The sequence below is a fragment of the Miniopterus schreibersii genome (genome assembly GCF_964146895.1).
Source record: "Miniopterus schreibersii genome assembly, chromosome: 11".
NCBI classification, from domain to species: domain Eukaryota; kingdom Metazoa; phylum Chordata; class Mammalia; order Chiroptera; family Miniopteridae; genus Miniopterus; species Miniopterus schreibersii.
Window position 1 is genome coordinate 74,171,091 of NC_138111.1, and position 16,172 is coordinate 74,187,262.

Consider the following 16,172-nt stretch of genomic DNA (forward strand, 5'->3'; position numbering starts at 1 on the left):
TTAGAGAGACGGTTAGGGTTAGGATTGGACCTAGGGTTACGGTTATGTTGAGGGCTAGGGTTAGAGAGACGGTTAGGGTTAGGATTGGACCTAGGGTTAAGGTTATGTTGAGGGCTAGGGTTAGAGTGACGGTTAGGGCTAGGATTGGACCTAGGGTTAGGGTTAGGTTCAGGGCTAGGGTTAGACAGACGGTTAGGGTGAAGATTGGACCTAGGGTTGGGTTATGTTGAGGGATAGGGTTAGAGAGACGGTTAAGGTTAGGATTGGACCTAGGGTTAGGGTTAGGTTGAGGGCTAGGGTCACAGACACGGTTAGGGTTAGGATTGGACCTAGGGTAAGGATTATGTTGAGGGCTAGGGTTAGAGAGACGGTTAGGGTTAGGATTGGAGCTAGGGTTAGGGTTATGTTGAGGGCTATGGTTAGAGAGACGGTTAGGGTTAAGATTGGACCTAGGGTTACGGTTATGATGAGGGCTAGGGATAGAGAGGCGGTTAGGGTTAGGATTGGACCTAGGGTTAGGGTTATGTTGAGGGCTAGGGTTAGAGAGACGGTTAGGGTTAGGATTGGACCTAGGGTTAGGGTTATGTTGAGGGCTAGGGTTAGAGAGACGGTTAGGGTTAGGATTGGACCGAGGGTTAAGGTTATGTTGAGGGCTAGAATTACAGAGACGGTTAGGGTTAGATTGGACCTAGGATTAGGGTTATGTTGAGGACTAGGGTTAGAGAGACGGTTAGGGTTAGCTTTGGACCTAGGGTTAGTATTATGTTGAGGGCTAGGGTTAGAGAGAAGGTTAGGGTTAGGATTGGACCTAGGGTTAGGGTTATGTTGAGGGCTAGGGTTAGAGAGACGGTTAGGATTAGGATTCGACCTAGGGATAGGGTTACATTGAGGGCTAGGGTTAGAAAGACGGTTAGGGTGAGGATTGGACCTAGGGTTAGGGTTATATTGAGGACTAGGGTTAGAGAGACGGTTAGGGTTAGGATTGGACCTAGGTTTAGGGTTAGGTTGAGTACTAGGGTTAGAGAGATGCTTAGGGTTAGGATAGGACCTAGGGTTAGGGTTAGGTTGAGGGCTAGGGTTAGACAGACGGTTAGGGTGAATATTGGACCTAGGGTTAGGGTTATGTTGAGGGCAAGGGTTAGAGAGACCGTTAGGGTTAGGATTGGACCTAGGGTTAGGGTTAGGTTGAGGGCTAGGGTCACAGACACGGTTAGGGTTAGGATTGGACCTAGGATTAGGGTTATGTTGAGGGCTAGGGTTAGAGAGACGGTTAGGGTTAGGATTGGACCTAGGGTTAGGGTTATGTTGAGGGCTAGGTTTAGAGAGACGGTTAGGGTTAGGATTGGACCTAGGGTTAGGGTTATGTTGAGGGCTAGGGTTACAGAGACGATTAGGGTTAGGATAGGACCTAGGGTTAGGGTTATGTTGAGGGCTAGGGTTAGAGAGACGGTTAGGGTTAGGATTGGACCTAGGGTTAAGGTTATGTTGAGGGCTAGAGTTAGAGAGACGGTTAGGGTTAGCATTGGACCTCGGGTTTAGTTTATGTTGAGGGCTAAGGTTAGAGAGACGGTTAGGGCTAGGATTGGACCTAGGGTTAGGGTTAGGTTGAGGGCTAGGGTTAGACAGACGGTTAGGGTGAAGATTGGACCTAGGGTTAGGGTTATGTTGAGGGCTAGGGTTAGAGAGACGGTTAGGGTTAGGATTGGTCCTAGGGTTAGGGTTATGTTGAGGGCTAGGGTCACAGAGACGGTTAGGGTTAGGATTGGACCTAGGGTTAGGGTTATGTTGAGGGCTAGTGTTAGAGAGACCCTTACGGTTAGGATTGGACCTAGGGTTAGGGTTATGTTGAGGGCTAGGGATAGAGAGACGGTTAGGGTTAGGATTGGACCTAGGGTTAGAGTTATGTTCAGGGCTAGGGTTAGAGAGACGGTTAGGGTTAGGATTGGACCTAGGGTTAGGGTTATGTTGAGGGCTAGGGTTAGACAGACGGTTAGGGTGAAGATTGGACCTAGGGTTAGGGTTATGTTGAGGGCTAGGGTTAGAGAGACGGTTAGGGTGAGGATTGGACCTAGGGTTAGGGTTATATTGAGGGCTAGGGTTAGAGAGACGGTTAGGGTTAGGATTGGACCTAGCGTTAGGGTTAGGTTGAGGGCTAGGGTCACAGACACGGTTAGGGTTAGGATTGGACCTAGGGTTAGGGTTATGTTGAGGGCTAGGTTTAGAGAGACGGTTAGGGTTAGGATTGGACCTAGGGTTAGGGTTATGTTGCGGGCTAGGGTTAGAGAGACAGTTAGGGCTAGGATTGGACCTAGGGTTAAGGTTATGTTGAGGGCTAGGGTTAGAGTGACGGTTAGGGCTAGGATTGGACCTAGGGTTAGGGTTAGGTTCAGGGCTAGGGTTATACAGACGGTTAGGGTTAGGATTGGACCTAGGTTTAGGGTTAGGTTGAGTACTAGGGTTAGAGAGATGCTTAGGGTTAGGATAGGACCTAGGGTTAGGGTTATGTTGAGGGCTAGGGTTAGAGAGACTGTTAGGGTTAGGATTGGACCTAGGGTTAGGGTTATGTTGAGGGCTAGGGTTAGGGAGGCGGTTAGGGTTAGGTTTGGACCTAGGGTTAAGGTTATGTTGAGGGCTAGGGTTAGAGAGACGGTTAGGGTTAGGATTGGACCTAGGGTTAGGGTTATGTTGAGGGCTAGGGTTAGAGACGGTTAGGGTTAGGATTGGACCTAGGGTTAGGGTTATGTTGAGGGCTAGGGTTAAAGAGACGGTTAGGGTTAGGATTGGACCTAGGGTTAGGGTTATGTTGAGGGCTAGGGTTAGAGACGGTTAGGGTTAGGATTGGACCTAGGGTTAGGGTTATGTTGAGGGCTAGGGTTAAAGAGACGGTTAGGGTTAGGATTGGACCTAGGGTTAGGGTTATGTTGAGGGCTAGGGTTAGAGACGGTTAGGGTTAGGATTTGACCTAGGGTTAGGGTTATGTTGAGTGCTAGGGTTAGAGAGACGTTTACGGTTAGGATTGGACCTAGGGTTAAGGTTATGTTGAGGGCTAGGATTAGAGAGAGGGTTATTGCTAGGTTTGGACCTAGGGTTAGGGTTAGGTTGAGGGCTAGGTTTAGACAGACGGTTAGGGTGAATATTGGACCTAGGGTTAGGGTTACGTTGAGGGCTAGGGTTAGAGAGACGGTTAGGGTTAAGATTGGACCTAGGGTGAGGGTTATGTTGAGGGCTAGGGTCACAGAGACGGTTAGGGTTAGGATTGGACCTAGGGTTAGGGTTATGTTGAGGGCTACGGTTAGAGAGACGGTAAGGTAGGATTGGACCTAGGGTTAGTGTTATGTTGAGGGCTAGGGTTAGAGAGACGGTTAGGGTTAGGATTGGACCTAGGGTTAGGGTTATGTTGAGGGCTAGGGTTAGAGAGACGGTTAGGGTTAGGATTGGACCTAGGGTTAGGGTTATGTTGAGGGCTAGGGTTAGAGAGACGGTTAGGGTTAGGATTGGACCTAGGTTTAGGGTTAGGTTGAGTACTAGGGTTAGAGAGATGCTTAGGGTTAGGATAGGACCTAGGGTTAGGGTTAGGTTGAGGGCTAGGGTTAGACAGACGGTTAGGGTGAATATTGGACCTAGGGTTAGGGTTATGTTGAGGGCTAGGGTTAGAGAGACCGTTAGGGTTAGGATTGGACCTAGGGTTAGGGTTAGGTTGAGGGCTAGGGTCACAGACACGGTTAGGGTTAGGATTGGACCTAGGATTAGGGTTATGTTGAGGGCTAGGGTTAGAGAGACGGTTAGGGTTAGGATTGGACCTAGGGTTAGGGTTATGTTGAGGGCTAGGTTTAGAGAGACGGTTAGGGTTAGGATTGGACCTAGGGTTAGGGTTATGTTGAGGGCTAGGGTTACAGAGACGATTAGGGTTAGGATAGGACCTAGGGTTAGGGTTATGTTGAGGGCTAGGGTTAGAGAGACGGTTAGGGTTAGGATTGGACCTAGGGTTAAGGTTATGTTGAGGGCTAGAGTTAGAGAGACGGTTAGGGTTAGCATTGGACCTCGGGTTTAGTTTATGTTGAGGGCTAAGGTTAGAGAGACGGTTAGGGCTAGGATTGGACCTAGGGTTAGGGTTAGGTTGAGGGCTAGGGTTAGACAGACGGTTAGGGTGAAGATTGGACCTAGGGTTAGGGTTATGTTGAGGGCTAGGGTTAGAGAGACGGTTAGGGTTAGGATTGGTCCTAGGGTTAGGGTTATGTTGAGGGCTAGGGTCACAGAGACGGTTAGGGTTAGGATTGGACCTAGGGTTAGGGTTATGTTGAGGGCTAGTGTTAGAGAGACCCTTACGGTTAGGATTGGACCTAGGGTTAGGGTTATGTTGAGGGCTAGGGATAGAGAGACGGTTAGGGTTAGGATTGGACCTAGGGTTAGAGTTATGTTCAGGGCTAGGGTTAGAGAGACGGTTAGGGTTAGGATTGGACCTAGGGTTAGGGTTATGTTGAGGGCTAGGGTTAGACAGACGGTTAGGGTGAAGATTGGACCTAGGGTTAGGGTTATGTTGAGGGCTAGGGTTAGAGAGACGGTTAGGGTGAGGATTGGACCTAGGGTTAGGGTTATATTGAGGGCTAGGGTTAGAGAGACGGTTAGGGTTAGGATTGGACCTAGCGTTAGGGTTAGGTTGAGGGCTAGGGTCACAGACACGGTTAGGGTTAGGATTGGACCTAGGGTTAGGGTTATGTTGAGGGCTAGGTTTAGAGAGACGGTTAGGGTTAGGATTGGACCTAGGGTTAGGGTTATGTTGCGGGCTAGGGTTAGAGAGACGGTTAGGGTTAGGATTGGACCTAGGGTTAGGGTTATGTTGAGGGCTAGGGTTAGAGAGACAGTTAGGGCTAGGATTGGACCTAGGGTTAAGGTTATGTTGAGGGCTAGGGTTAGAGTGACGGTTAGGGCTAGGATTGGACCTAGGGTTAGGGTTAGGTTCAGGGCTAGGGTTAGACAGACGGTTAGGGTTAGGATTGGACCTAGGTTTAGGGTTAGGTTGAGTACTAGGGTTAGAGAGATGCTTAGGGTTAGGATAGGACCTAGGGTTAGGGTTATGTTGAGGGCTAGGGTTAGAGAGACTGTTAGGGTTAGGATTGGACCTAGGGTTAGGGTTATGTTGAGGGCTAGGGTTAGGGAGGCGGTTAGGGTTAGGTTTGGACCTAGGGTTAAGGTTATGTTGAGGGCTAGGGTTAGAGAGACGGTTAGGGTTAGGATTGGACCTAGGGTTAGGGTTATGTTGAGGGCTAGGGTTAGAGACGGTTAGGGTTAGGATTGGACCTAGGGTTAGGGTTATGTTGAGGGCTAGGGTTAAAGAGACGGTTAGGGTTAGGATTGGACCTAGGGTTAGGGTTATGTTGAGGGCTAGGGTTAGAGACGGTTAGGGTTAGGATTGGACCTAGGGTTAGGGTTATGTTGAGGGCTAGGGTTAAAGAGACGGTTAGGGTTAGGATTGGACCTAGGGTTAGGGTTATGTTGAGGGCTAGGGTTAGAGACGGTTAGGGTTAGGATTGGACCTAGGGTTAGGGTTATGTTGAGTGCTAGGGTTAGAGAGACGTTTACGGTTAGGATTGGACCTAGGGTTAAGGTTATGTTGAGGGCTAGGATTAGAGAGAGGGTTATTGCTAGGTTTGGACCTAGGGTTAGGGTTAGGTTGAGGGCTAGGTTTAGACAGACGGTTAGGGTGAATATTGGACCTAGGGTTAGGGTTACGTTGAGGGCTAGGGTTAGAGAGACGGTTAGGGTTAAGATTGGACCTAGGGTGAGGGTTATGTTGAGGGCTAGGGTCACAGAGACGGTTAGGGTTAGGATTGGACCTAGGGTTAGGGTTATGTTGAGGGCTACGGTTAGAGAGACGGTAAGGTAGGATTGGACCTAGGGTTAGTGTTATGTTGAGGGCTAGGGTTAGAGAGACGGTTAGGGTTAGGATTGGACCTAGGGTTAGGGTTATGTTGAGGGCTAGGGTTAGAGAGACGGTTAGGGTTAGGATTGGACCTAGGGTTAGGGTTATGTTGAGGGCTAGGGTTAGAGAGACGGTTAGGGTTAGGATTGGACCTAGGTTTAGGGTTCGGTTGAGTACTAGGGTTAGAGAGATGCTTAGGGTTAGGATAGGACCTAGGGTTAGGGTTAGGTTGAGGGCTAGGGTTAGACAGACGGTTAGGGTGAATATTGGACCTAGGGTTAGGGTTATGTTGAGGGCTAGGGTTAGAGAGACCGTTAGGGTTAGGATTGGACCTAGGGTTAGGGTTAGGTTGAGGGCTAGGGTCACAGACACGGTTAGGGTTAGGATTGGACCTAGGATTAGGGTTATGTTGAGGGCTAGGGTTAGAGAGACGGTTAGGGTTAGGATTGGACCTAGGGTTAGGGTTATGTTGAGGGCTAGGTTTAGAGAGACGGTTAGGGTTAGGATTGGACCTAGGGTTAGGGTTATGTTGAGGGCTAGGGTTACAGAGACGATTAGGGTTAGGATAGGACCTAGGGTTAGGGTTATGTTGAGGGCTAGGGTTAGAGAGACGGTTAGGGTTAGGATTGGACCTAGGGTTAAGGTTATGTTGAGGGCTAGAGTTAGAGAGACGGTTAGGGTTAGCATTGGACCTCGGGTTAAGTTTATGTTGAGGGCTAAGGTTAGAGAGACGGTTAGGGCTAGGATTGGACCTAGGGTTAGGGTTAGGTTGAGGGCTAGGGTTAGACAGACGGTTAGGGTGAAGATTGGACCTAGGGTTAGGGTTATGTTGAGGGCTAGGGTTAGAGAGACGGTTAGGGTTAGGATTGGTCCTAGGGTTAGGGTTATGTTGAGGGCTAGGGTCACAGAGACGGTTAGGGTTAGGATTGGACCTAGGGTTAGGGTTATGTTGAGGGCTAGTGTTAGAGAGACCCTTACGGTTAGGATTGGACCTAGGGTTAGGGTTATGTTGTGGGCTAGGGATAGAGAGACGGTTAGGGTTAGGATTGGACCTAGGGTTAGAGTTATGTTCAGGGCTAGGGTTAGAGAGACGGTTAGGGTTAGGATTGGACCTAGGGTTAGGGTTATGTTGAGGGCTAGGGTTAGACAGACGGTTAGGGTGAAGATTGGACCTAGGGTTAGGGTTATGTTGAGGGCTAGGGTTAGAGAGACGGTTAGGGTGAGGATTGGACCTAGGGTTAGGGTTATATTGAGGGCTAGGGTTAGAGAGACGGTTAGGGTTAGGATTGGACCTAGCGTTAGGGTTAGGTTGAGGGCTAGGGACACAGACACGGTTAGGGTTAGGATTGGACCTAGGGTTAGGGTTATGTTGAGGGCTAGGTTTAGAGAGACGGTTAGGGTTAGGATTGTACCTAGGGTTAGGGTTATGTTGCGGGCTAGGGTTAGAGAGACGGTTAGGGTTAGGATTGGACCTAGGGTTAGGGTTATGTTGAGGGCTAGGGTTAGAGAGACAGTTAGGGCTAGGATTGGACCTAGGGTTAAGGTTATGTTGAGGGCTAGGGTTAGAGTGACGGTTAGGGCTAGGATTGGACCTAGGGTTAGGGTTAGGTTCAGGGCTAGGGTTAGACAGACGGTTAGGGTGAAGATTGGACCTAGGGTTGGGTTATGTTGAGGGCTAGGGTTAGAGAGACGGTTAGGGTTAGGATTGGACCTAGGGTTAGGGTTAGGTTGAGGGCTAGGGTCACAGACACGGTTAGGGTTAGGATTGGACCTAGGGTAAGGATTATGTTGAGGGCTAGGGTTAGAGAGACGGTTAGGGTTAGGATTGGACCTAGGGTCAGGTTTATGTTGAGGGCTAGGGTTAGAGAGACGGTTAGGGTGAGGATTGGACCTAGGGTTAGGGTTATATTGAGGGCTAGGGTTAGAGAGACGGTTAGGGTTAGGATTGGACCTAGCGTTAGGGTTAGGTTGAGGGCTAGGGTCACAGACACGGTTAGGGTTAGGATTGGACCTAGGGTTAGGGTTATGTTGAGGGCTAGGGTTAGAGAGACGGTTAGGGTGAGGATTGGACCTAGGGTTAGGGTTATGTTGAGGGCTAGGGTTAGAGAGACGGTTAGGGTTAGGATTGGACCTAGGGTTAGGTTTATGTTGAGGGCTAGGGTTAGAGAGACGGTTAGGTTTAGGATTGGACCTAGGGTTAAGGTTATGTTGAGGGCTAGGGTTAGAGAGACGGTTAGGGTTAGGTTGGACCTAGGATTAGGGTTATGTTGAGGATTAGCGTTAGAGAGACGGTTAGGGTGAGGTTTGGACCTAGGGTTAGGGTTATGTTGAGGGCTAGGGTTAGAGAGACGGTTAGGGTTAGGATTCGACCTAGGTTTAGGGTTACTTTGAGGGCTAGGGTTAGAAAGACGGTTAGGGTGAGGATTGGACCTAGGGTTAGGGTTATATTGAGGACTAGGGTTAGAGAGACGGTTAGGGTTAGGATTGGACCTAGGTTTAGGGTTAGGTTGAGTACTAGGGTTAGAGAGATGCTTAGGGTTAGGATAGGACCTAGGGTTAGGGTTAGGTTGAGGGCTAGGGTTAGACAGACGGTTAGGGTGAATATTGGACCTAGGGTTAGGGTTATGTTGAGGGCTAGGGTTAGAGAGACCGTTAGGGTTAGGATTGGACCTAGGGTTAGGGTTAGGTTGAGGGCTAGGGTCACAGACACGGTTAGGGTTAGGATTGGACCTAGGATTAGGGTTATGTTGAGGGCTAGGGTTAGAGAGACGGTTAGGGTTAGGATTGGACCTAGGGTTAGGGTTATGTTGAGGGCTAGGTTTAGAGAGACGGTTAGGGTTAGGATTGGACCTAGGGTTAGGGTTATGTTGAGGGCTAGGTTTAGAGAGACGGTTAGGGTTAGGATTGGACCTAGGGTTAGGGTTATGTTGAGGGCTAGGGTTACAGAGACGATTAGGGTTAGGATAGGACCTAGGGTTAGGGTTATGTTGAGGGCTAGGGTTAGAGAGACGGTTAGGGTTAGGATTGGACCTAGGGTTAAGGTTATGTTGAGGGCTAGAGTTAGAGAGACGGTTAGGGTTAGCATTGGACCTCGGGTTAAGTTTATGTTGAGGGCTAAGGTTAGAGAGACGGTTAGGGCTAGGATTGGACCTAGGGTTAGGGTTAGGTTGAGGGCTAGGGTTAGACAGACGGTTAGGGTGAAGATTGGACCTAGGGTTAGGGTTATTTTGAGGGCTAGGGTTAGAGAGACGGTTAGGGTTAGGATTGGTCCTAGGGTTAGGGTTATGTTGAGGGCTAGGGTCACAGAGACGGTTAGGGTTAGGATTGGACCTAGGGTTAAGGTTATGTTGAGGGCTAGGGTTAGAGTGACGGTTAGGGCTAGGATTGGACCTAGGGTTAGGGTTAGGTTCAGGGCTAGGGTTAGACAGACGGTTAGGGTGAAGATTGGACCTAGGGTTGGGTTATGTTGAGGGCTAGGGTTAGAGAGACGGTTAGGGTTAGGATTGGACCTAGGGTTAGGGTTAGGTTGAGGGCTAGGGTCACAGACACGGTTAGGGTTAGGATTGGACCTAGGGTAAGGATTATGTTGAGGGCTAGGGTTAGAGAGACGGTTAGGGTTAGGATTGGACCTAGGGTTAGGGTTATGTTGAGGGCTAGGGTTAGAGAGACGGTTAGGGTGAGGATTGGACCTAGGGTTAGGGTTATATTGAGGGCTAGGGTTAGAGAGACGGTTAGGGTTAGGATTGGACCTAGCGTTGGGGTTAGGTTGAGGGCTAGGGTCACAGACACGGTTAGGGTTAGGATTGGACCTAGGGTTAGGGTTATGTTGAGGGCTAGGTTTAGAGAGACGGTTAGGGTTAGGATTGGACCTAGGGTTAGGGTTATGTTGCGGGCTAGGGTTAGAGAGACGGTTAGGGTTAGGATTGGACCTAGGGTTAGGGTTATGTTGAGGGCTAGGGTTAGAGAGACAGTTAGGGCTAGGATTGGACCTAGGGTTAAGGTTATGTTGAGGGCTAGGGTTAGAGTGACGGTTAGGGCTAGGATTGGACCTAGGGTTAGGGTTAGGTTCAGGGCTAGGGTTAGACAGACGGTTAGGGTGAAGATTGGACCTAGGGTTGGGTTATGTTGAGGGCTAGGGTTAGAGAGACGGTTAGGGTTAGGATTGGACCTAGGGTTAGGGTTAGGTTGAGGGCTAGGGTCACAGACACGGTTAGGGTTAGGATTGGACCTAGGGTAAGGATTATGTTGAGGGCTAGGGTTAGAGAGACGGTTAGGGTTAGGATTGGACCTAGGGTCAGGTTTATGTTGAGGGCTAGGGTTAGAGAGACGGTTAGGGTGAGGATTGGACCTAGGGTTAGGGTTATATTGAGGGCTAGGGTTAGAGAGACGGTTAGGGTTAGGATTGGACCTAGCGTTAGGGTTAGGTTGAGGGCTAGGGTCACAGACACGGTTAGGGTTAGGATTGGACCTAGGGTTAGGGTTATGTTGAGGGCTAGGTTTAGAGAGACGGTTAGGGTTAGGATTGGACCTAGGGTTAGGGTTATGTTGCGGGCTAGGGTTAGAGAGACGGTTAGGGTTAGGATTGGACCTAGGGTTAGGGTTATGTTGAGGGCTAGGGTTAGAGAGACAGTTAGGGCTAGGTTTGGTCCTAGGGTTAGGGTTAGGATGAGGGCTAGGGTTAGACAGACAGTTAGGGTGAAGGTTGCACCTAGGCTTAGGGTTATGTTGAGGGCTAGGGTTAGAGAGACTGTTAGGGTTAGGATTGGACCTAGGGTTAGGGTTATGTTGAGGGCTAGGGTTAGGGAGGCGGTTAGGGTTAGGTTTGGACCTAGGGTTAAGGTTATGTTGAGGGCTAGGGTTAGAGAGACGGTTAGGGTTAGGATTGGACCTAGGGTTAGGGTTATGTTGAGGGCTAGGGTTAGAGAGACGGTTAGGGTTAGGATTGGACCTAGGGTTAGGGTTATGTTGAGGGCTAGGGTTAGAGAGACGGTTAGGATTAGGATTCGACCTAGGTTTAGGGTTACATTGAGGGCTAGGGTTAGAAAGACGGTTAGGGTGAGGATTGGACCTAGGGTTAGGGTTATATTGAGGACTAGGGTTAGAGAGACGGTTAGGGTTAGGATTGGACCTAGGTTTAGGGTTAGGTTGAGTACTAGGGTTAGAGAGATGCTTAGGGTTAGGATAGGACCTAGGGTTAGGGTTAGGTTGAGGGCTAGGGTCACAGACACGGTTAGGGTTAGGATTGGACCTAGGATTAGGGTTATGTTGAGGGCTAGGGTTAGAGAGACGGTTAGGGTTAGGATTGGACCTAGGGTTAGGGTTATGTTGAGGGCTAGGTTTAGAGAGACGGTTAGGGTTAGGATTGGACCTAGGGTTAGGGTTATGTTGAGGGCTAGGTTTAGAGAGACGGTTAGGGTTAGGATTGGACCTAGGGTTAGGGTTATGTTGAGGGCTAGGGTTACAGAGACGATTAGGGTTAGGATAGGACCTAGGGTTAGGGTTATGTTGAGGGCTAGGGTTAGAGAGACGGTTAGGGTTAGGATTGGACCTAGGGTTAAGGTTATGTTGAGGGCTAGAGTTAGAGAGACGGTTAGGGTTAGCATTGGACCTCGGGTTTAGTTTATGTTGAGGGCTAAGGTTAGAGAGACGGTTAGGGCTAGGATTGGACCTAGGGTTAGGGTTAGGTTGAGGGCTAGGGTTAGACAGACGGTTAGGGTGAAGATTGGACCTAGGGTTAGGGTTATGTTGAGGGCTAGGGTTAGAGAGACGGTTAGGGTTAGGATTGGTCCTAGGGTTAGGGTTATGTTGAGGGCTAGGGTCACAGAGACGGTTAGGGTTAGGATTGGACCTAGGGTTAGGGTTATGTTGAGGGCTAGTGTTAGAGAGACCCTTACGGTTAGGATTGGACCTAGGGTTAGGGTTATGTTGAGGGCTAGGGATAGAGAGACGGTTAGGGTTAGGATTGGACCTAGGGTTAGAGTTATGTTCAGGGCTAGGGTTAGAGAGACGGTTAGGGTTAGGATTGGACCTAGGGTTAGGGTTATGTTGAGGGCTAGGGTTAGACAGACGGTTAGGGTGAAGATTGGACCTAGGGTTAGGGTTATGTTGAGGGCTAGGGTTAGAGAGACGGTTAGGGTGAGGATTGGACCTAGGGTTAGGGTTATATTGAGGGCTAGGGTTAGAGAGACGGTTAGGGTTAGGATTGGACCTAGCGTTAGGGTTAGGTTGAGGGCTAGGGTCACAGACACGGTTAGGGTTAGGATTGGACCTAGGGTTAGGGTTATGTTGAGGGCTAGGTTTAGAGAGACGGTTAGGGTTAGGATTGGACCTAGGGTTAGGGTTATGTTGCGGGCTAGGGTTAGAGAGACAGTTAGGGCTAGGATTGGACCTAGGGTTAAGGTTATGTTGAGGGCTAGGGTTAGAGTGACGGTTAGGGCTAGGATTGGACCTAGGGTTAGGGTTAGGTTCAGGCCTAGGGTTATACAGACGGTTAGGGTTAGGATTGGACCTAGGTTTAGGGTTAGGTTGAGTACTAGGGTTAGAGAGATGCTTAGGGTTAGGATAGGACCTAGGGTTAGGGTTATGTTGAGGGCTAGGGTTAGAGAGACTGTTAGGGTTAGGATTGGACCTAGGGTTAGGGTTATGTTGAGGGCTAGGGTTAGGGAGGCGGTTAGGGTTAGGTTTGGACCTAGGGTTAAGGTTATGTTGAGGGCTAGGGTTAGAGAGACGGTTAGGGTTAGGATTGGACCTAGGGTTAGGGTTATGTTGAGGGCTAGGGTTAGAGACGGTTAGGGTTAGGATTGGACCTAGGGTTAGGGTTATGTTGAGGGCTAGGGTTAAAGAGACGGTTAGGGTTAGGATTGGACCTAGGGTTAGGGTTATGTTGAGGGCTAGGGTTAGAGACGGTTAGGGTTAGGATTGGACCTAGGGTTAGGGTTATGTTGAGGGCTAGGGTTAAAGAGACGGTTAGGGTTAGGATTGGACCTAGGGTTAGGGTTATGTTGAGGGCTAGGGTTAGAGACGGTTAGGGTTAGGATTTGACCTAGGGTTAGGGTTATGTTGAGTGCTAGGGTTAGAGAGACGTTTACGGTTAGGATTGGACCTAGGGTTAAGGTTATGTTGAGGGCTAGGATTAGAGAGAGGGTTATTGCTAGGTTTGGACCTAGGGTTAGGGTTAGGTTGAGGGCTAGGTTTAGACAGACGGTTAGGGTGAATATTGGACCTAGGGTTAGGGTTACGTTGAGGGCTAGGGTTAGAGAGACGGTTAGGGTTAAGATTGGACCTAGGGTGAGGGTTATGTTGAGGGCTAGGGTCACAGAGACGGTTAGGGTTAGGATTGGACCTAGGGTTAGGGTTATGTTGAGGGCTACGGTTAGAGAGACGGTAAGGTAGGATTGGACCTAGGGTTAGTGTTATGTTGAGGGCTAGGGTTAGAGAGACGGTTAGGGTTAGGATTGGACCTAGGGTTAGGGTTATGTTGAGGGCTAGGGTTAGAGAGACGGTTAGGGTTAGGATTGGACCTAGGGTTAGGGTTATGTTGAGGGCTAGGGTTAGAGAGACGGTTAGGGTTAGGATTGGACCTAGGTTTAGGGTTAGGTTGAGTACTAGGGTTAGAGAGATGCTTAGGGTTAGGATAGGACCTAGGGTTAGGGTTAGGTTGAGGGCTAGGGTTAGACAGACGGTTAGGGTGAATATTGGACCTAGGGTTAGGGTTATGTTGAGGGCTAGGGTTAGAGAGACCGTTAGGGTTAGGATTGGACCTAGGGTTAGGGTTAGGTTGAGGGCTAGGGTCACAGACACGGTTAGGGTTAGGATTGGACCTAGGATTAGGGTTATGTTGAGGGCTAGGGTTAGAGAGACGGTTAGGGTTAGGATTGGACCTAGGGTTAGGGTTATGTTGAGGGCTAGGTTTAGAGAGACGGTTAGGGTTAGGATTGGACCTAGGGTTAGGGTTATGTTGAGGGCTAGGGTTACAGAGACGATTAGGGTTAGGATAGGACCTAGGGTTAGGGTTATGTTGAGGGCTAGGGTTAGAGAGACGGTTAGGGTTAGGATTGGACCTAGGGTTAAGGTTATGTTGAGGGCTAGAGTTAGAGAGACGGTTAGGGTTAGCATTGGACCTCGGGTTTAGTTTATGTTGAGGGCTAAGGTTAGAGAGACGGTTAGGGCTAGGATTGGACCTAGGGTTAGGGTTAGGTTGAGGGCTAGGGTTAGACAGACGGTTAGGGTGAAGATTGGACCTAGGGTTAGGGTTATGTTGAGGGCTAGGGTTAGAGAGACGGTTAGGGTTAGGATTGGTCCTAGGGTTAGGGTTATGTTGAGGGCTAGGGTCACAGAGACGGTTAGGGTTAGGATTGGACCTAGGGTTAGGGTTATGTTGAGGGCTAGTGTTAGAGAGACCCTTACGGTTAGGATTGGACCTAGGGTTAGGGTTATGTTGAGGGCTAGGGATAGAGAGACGGTTAGGGTTAGGATTGGACCTAGGGTTAGAGTTATGTTCAGGGCTACGGTTAGAGAGACGGTTAGGGTTAGGATTGGACCTAGGGTTAGGGTTATGTTGAGGGCTAGGGTTAGACAGACGGTTAGGGTGAAGATTGGACCTAGGGTTAGGGTTATGTTGAGGGCTAGGGTTAGAGAGACGGTTAGGGTGAGGATTGGACCTAGGGTTAGGGTTATATTGAGGGCTAGGGTTAGAGAGACGGTTAGGGTTAGGATTGGACCTAGCGTTAGGGTTAGGTTGAGGGCTAGGGTCACAGACACGGTTAGGGTTAGGATTGGACCTAGGGTTAGGGTTATGTTGAGGGCTAGGTTTAGAGAGACGGTTAGGGTTAGGATTGGACCTAGGGTTAGGGTTATGTTGCGGGCTAGGGTTAGAGAGACGGTTAGGGTTAGGATTGGACCTAGGGTTAGGGTTATGTTGAGGGCTAGGGTTAGAGAGACAGTTAGGGCTAGGATTGGACCTAGGGTTAAGGTTATGTTGAGGGCTAGGGTTAGAGTGACGGTTAGGGCTAGGATTGGACCTAGGGTTAGGGTTAGGTTCAGGGCTAGGGTTAGACAGACGGTTAGGGTTAGGATTGGACCTAGGTTTAGGGTTAGGTTGAGTACTAGGGTTAGAGAGATGCTTAGGGTTAGGATAGGACCTAGGGTTAGGGTTATGTTGAGGGCTAGGGTTAGAGAGACTGTTAGGGTTAGGATTGGACCTAGGGTTAGGGTTATGTTGAGGGCTAGGGTTAGGGAGGCGGTTAGGGTTAGGTTTGGACCTAGGGTTAAGGTTATGTTGAGGGCTAGGGTTAGAGAGACGGTTAGGGTTAGGATTGGACCTAGGGTTAGGGTTATGTTGAGGGCTAGGGTTAGAGACGGTTAGGGTTAGGATTGGACCTAGGGTTAGGGTTATGTTGAGGGCTAGGGTTAAAGAGACGGTTAGGGTTAGGATTGGACCTAGGGTTAGGGTTATGTTGAGGGCTAGGGTTAGAGACGGTTAGGGTTAGGATTGGACCTAGGGTTAGGGTTATGTTGAGGGCTAGGGTTAAAGAGACGGTTAGGGTTAGGATTGGACCTAGGGTTAGGGTTATGTTGAGGGCTAGGGTTAGAGACGGTTAGGGTTAGGATTGGACCTAGGGTTAGGGTTATGTTGAGTGCTAGGGTTAGAGAGACGTTTACGGTTAGGATTGGACCTAGGGTTAAGGTTATGTTGAGGGCTAGGATTAGAGAGAGGGTTATTGCTAGGTTTGGACCTAGGGTTAGGGTTAGGTTGAGGGCTAGGTTTAGACAGACGGTTAGGGTGAATATTGGACCTAGGGTTAGGGTTACGTTGAGGGCTAGGGTTAGAGAGACGGTTAGGGTTAAGATTGGACCTAGGGTGAGGGTTATGTTGAGGGCTAGGGTCACAGAGACGGTTAGGGTTAGGATTGGACCTAGGGTTAGGGTTATGTTGAGGGCTACGGTTAGAGAGACGGTAAGGTAGGATTGGACCTAGGGTTAGTGTTATGTTGAGGGCTAGGGTTAGAGAGACGGTTAGGGTTAGGATTGGACCTAGGGTTAGGGTTATGTTGAGGGCTAGGGTTAGAGAGACGGTTAGGGTTAGGATTGGACCTAGGGTTAGGGTTATGTTGAGGGCTAGGGTTAGAGAGACGGTTAGGGTTAGGATTGGACCTAGGTTTAGGGTTCGGTTGAGTACTAGGGTTAGAGAGATGCTTAGGGTTAGGATAGGACCTAGGGTTAGGGTTAGGTTGAGGGCTAGGGTTAGACAGAC